General features: G+C 51.9%; 1 pseudogene; it reads left to right on the top strand.

Moving 5' to 3' along the window:
• The first annotated feature begins 2,976 nt into the window (after positions 1-2,976).
• Positions 2,977-4,472, top strand: LOC102731550 (melanoma-associated antigen B16 pseudogene; annotated as a pseudogene).
• Positions 4,473-4,689: the final 217 nt, after the last annotated feature.

The raw sequence follows: 4,689 nt of genomic DNA, 5'->3' as shown, positions 1-4,689 counted from the left end.
GAATCTTTTAGAAAAGAAGGCTCCCAGGGGCGCCTGGGTGGCTCAGTCGTTAAGCGTCTGCCTTTGGCTCAGGTCATGATCCCAGGGTCCTGGGATCGAGCCCCGCATCGGGCTCCTTGCTCAGCGGGAAGCCTGCTTCTCCCTCTCCCACTCCCCCTGCTTGTGTTCTCTCTCTCGCTGTCTCTCTCTCCCTGTCAAATAAATAAATAAAATTAAAAAAAAAAAAAAGAAAAAAAGAAAAGAAGGCTCCCAATTGGCTGGAGAAGGGACCCCATGGGAAGCCATGTGTTTTTTATGTGCTGTGCTGCAGCTTCACCACCTACTGTCTAGCCTGGAACTTGGACTCAATCTCTAGGAGAATCACAGTGGGGCAAATACAGAGATTGGCAAGAAGGTGGCATTGCTTAGGAAGTAATTAATCAAAAAGACTGGAGCCAAGATATGGACCTTAAGTGAGGGCTACAGGAAGCACTTGCGGCAGAAGAGGAGCACCCCATAAAGCTCCGCCCCTGCTCTCAACCCTGGGAGACGACCGGCAGAGGTGGCCGGAAGTGGCGTCCTTTGACTTTGGCCTCAGTATTCTAAAGGCAGTGAGGGCCTTCAGTTAAGGGGGTGTGGTCTCAGGTTAGCAGAGGAGGGAGTCCCTGGCTGAGGGCACCCCTGACTCCAGAATGGAGGGAGCTCTAAGGGTTCCTCCACGACTGTTGGCAATGGGAAGCTCCAAGATAACTATCAGAGGCTCTCTCTGACTCCAGCCTCTTGGGAGTCTGACAGTGGTGAGGATCTTGGCGGACGGGGCATAACCTCAATTCAGAGGGAGGACTCCCTGGCCCTGAAGGGACTCCAGGTGCCAACACTGAATGAGGTTAACTACCCCGGAACACAAGGAGCCCCACAGAACCTTACTCCTGCTCTCGGCTCTGGGAGGACCCGGACATGGGAGAGGGGAGCGGACGGGGAGCAGAAGCGGAAGGAACGTCCCCTAACTTCCACTTTGAAAGTTCGGTCGGCGAAGGCCGGTACTGGAAGGCGTGGCCTCTATCGGCAGAAGGAGAAACCTATGACTGGTCAAGTGAGGATACTGAATGATATCATTCAGGGAGCCAACGACGCCAGAATAAAAGGGGGCTGGCCCATTGAGTAAAGCCCTCTATTCTCATCCCAGAAAGCCCCTGAAATAACGGTCAGACTGAGGGCACCCACTGACTGGAGCCTCAGGAATCCGAGGGTGGTGAGGGCCACAGTCTGGGGTGGGGGTGGGGCGGTGGCGGCCACGTCAACAGAGGACTGAGTGACGACTGAGGGGCCCCTTAGTGCTGTACTGTCAGCCCTGGGTGGATCAAGGTGCAGCTGTGGGTGGGGGGAGGGCATGCCTGGCAGTGCTTTCCCTTCACTTTTCCTCAGGAGTCTAAGTGCAGCCTCCAGTCAGCCGAAGGGGAGTCCCAGCCTCTACCACAGTCAAGGTAAGACACTCAGTGAAGATTGAGGGAACATCCACTCCACACTGGAAGGGACTATACAGATCCCAACCCCTATCGTCACCCCTGGGAGGTGTTGGGCAGGGGTAGCTGGAATTGGCATCCACTGACTGGCTGGAGAATCTGAGGGCAGGAAGTTCTTTGTTCTGAGGGAGGTCTCAGTTCAGCCAGGGAGAAATGGCAGGCCTGCCCATTCTCAACGGAAGACTCTGAGCAGGGGCGGATGTGACCACCCCACCACCTCACAATAGAGGGATCCTCTAGATATGCACCCAGTCCCCGCTGTGAGCTCTGGGAGGCTCTGAAACAGCCGTCAGACTGGGTTGCCCCCTGACTTCTACTTTCGGTTTGTAGGAAGGTAAGGCCCGTTCTGAGGAAGGTGGCATCAAGTGATCAGAGGGAGGAGTCTCAGACCTTCCCAAGGGTCAAGGTCAGATGCTGAGTGAGGAATGAGGAGACCTCTCCGCTAGAATGGAGAAGACCCCTCAGAACTGGTGTCAGCCCTGGGAGGAGGAGGGGGTGGCCAGGAGTGTCTTCCCCTGATTTGTGCCTGGAGAGTGTGAGGATGGTGAAGACCTTGAGAGGTCCAGCCTCAAGTAAGCAGAAAAAGGAATCCCAGGCCCTGCCAGGAATCCAAGTAAGATGCTGAGTGGAGACTGGAGGGAATCACACACTCCAGAATAGCGGGAGCTCTACAGAGCCCTATTCCTATTGTCAGACTGGGTAGGCCCTGGAATAGTTGACAGACTTTGGTGCCTTCTGATTTTGGCTTTGGGAGTTTGAGGACTGTTGTCTCAAGTGAGCAGACAGAAATTATCTTCATCTCTGTCAAGGTCAAAGTTAGGACCTCAAGTGAGGCTGGAGGGGACCACACATGCCAGAACAACAGAGCCCCTAACAGATGGCTGCCTTCCTCTGTCACCTCTGGGAGGCCCAGGAGGGTGTGCCCTAATGAGGCACCCCCCTACTTCCTTTCCCTTGGTATTTGTCTCTCAGAGCTGAGAGGCTCTGAGAAGTGTTGTCAGTCAGAGGCAAGCCTTTGCTTTTTAACTCAAGAGGCTCAAGGAGATTAAGGTCTCTTTCTGAGGTGATAATCCTTGGGTGTGTAGAGGGTGGAGTCCCAGATACTCCCTGGGGTCACAATGAGGACTTTGAACAAAGACAGAGGGGGCCACTCACTCTAAAACAGAAAGGATCCCACAGAGCCGAACCCTACCTACCCTGTTGTCAGCCATGGGAAGCCTTGGCTGTGTCAGCCGGCTGCACCCTGAGGAGCCTTTTCACTTCCTCCTCCAGCTTCTTGCAGGTCAAGAAAGGAGACCTGTGAGGCTCTAGAGCACTGTTCTCAGGAAAAGATGGGTGGAGACACTCTTCATCAGAGCTGCCACAGTTGTGTTTACCAGATGAGGCCACTCACATCCTCCCTTTCTCCCTAGGTTGTGGTCCCCTATCATCCACCCTTCTGCCCCCATTCCTGCCTGCTACCACTAACAGAAGTGAGCATGTCTCGGGGTCAGGAGATCCCAAGCTGTACACAGGAACAACACTGTGCCCCCCGTGATATCCAAGGCCTGGAGGCTACACAGGTCTCCAAGGCTGTGGAGGAGGCCTCTCCTTCCATTTGTCCTCTGATGCCTGGCAACATGGAGGAAGCTCTGGCTGCTGGAACATCCACCACTCCCTTGGATCCTCAGAGTGCCTACTCATCTTACACTGTCATCACGGCCATCTCACCAAGCAAATCAGATGAGGGCTCCAGCAGCCAAGAAAAGGAAGACAGTTTATCTTCTTCATCAGGGTCCCTGTCTGACTTCGAGAACTTCCCCATAGACCCTCAAGATGACAAGGTGATGATGCTGGTGCAGTTCCTGCTGCACAAGTATCAAATGAAAGAGCCCATCACAAGGGCAGATATGATTGATGTTATCCAAGAGTGCAATGATGACTTCCCTGAGATCCTCAGGAAAGCCTCCGAGCGCATAGAGCTGGTCTTTGGTGTTGATATGAATGAGGTGGACCCCACCAGCCACACTTATGTCCTTGTCAACAAACTGGGCCTCACTTATGATTCGAGGCTCTGTGATGAGGACACCATGCCCAAGGCCAGCCTCCTGATAATTGTCCTGGGCGTGATCTTCATGAAGGGCAATTGTGCCACTGAGGAAGAGATCTGGGAAGTGCTGAATATGATGGACTTATATGCTGGGAGGAAGCACTTCATCATTGGGGAGCCCAGGGAGTTCATCACCCAAGATTTGGTACAAGAAGAGTACCTGGAGTACCGCCAGGTGGCCAACAGTGATCCTCCACGCTACGAGTTCCTGTGGGGCCCCAGAGCCCACGCTGAAGCCAGCAAGATGAAATTGCTGGAATTTTTGACGAAGATCCATGAGTCCGACCCCAGCTGCTTCCCATCCCAGTATGAGGAGGCTTTGAGAGATCAAGCAGAGAGAGCCCGAGCCAGACCAGCAGCCAAGGAGGGCGCTAGTGCCATGGGCAGTGCCCATTCCGGTGCAGGATCTGGCATCCCCTCCCGGCCCACCCAGCCCTAGTGGGGTGGGAGGCAGATTCCTCACTTTGTCATTAAAATTAGCAGTCAACCTAAGTAGTGGAGTGCTGGGGTGTGGCTGTAGGGAACACCGCGCGTAACATCTCTGTGTCCCTTTTCTATATGGTTCACGGGGAGGTTTATCTTCTTCATGGGTGGGGGGAGGGGAGTTTGGTTTCAAATGTTGTGCCCTTTAATACACCATTTTATTAGCTTTAGAATCTTAAGTTTATGAATGACACTGGTCATTCGTTTATTACTACTTACGAAACTTAAGAATACCAGTTTTGCTTGTTTGTAAAACAAAATGGACCATCTTATTTTGTCATCTGGAAAAGGTCAATGATATTCAAATAGGCCTTTCTTTGGAAGTGTCAAAGAATTCAGCAGTAAAATAGTTGGGATCAGGAAAAAAACCCCTAAAGATGGTCAAAAGATACCAAAAGATGGCCAATTCTTAGCCTCTCTTAACCCTCCCAATCTGCTGTTCTGTAAAATTAAATGACATATACAGACATTTGCTTGGATTCTGGATTATTTAAGAATATGTGAAAAATAAATATTAATAAATTATACCCCAGGTACACTGGCACATTTATATACAAATATTAATTCAGCATGTGCCTTTTGGAAAGCACTGTGTTAGTAGTGGGGATGCTAGGA

Source organism: Leptonychotes weddellii, chromosome X (genome assembly GCF_054177405.1).
Source record: "Leptonychotes weddellii isolate Sample4059 chromosome X, ASM5417740v2, whole genome shotgun sequence".
NCBI classification, from domain to species: domain Eukaryota; kingdom Metazoa; phylum Chordata; class Mammalia; order Carnivora; family Phocidae; genus Leptonychotes; species Leptonychotes weddellii.
Note: the sequence above shows the minus strand (reverse complement) of the source record. Positions and strands in the feature narration are given on the sequence as shown.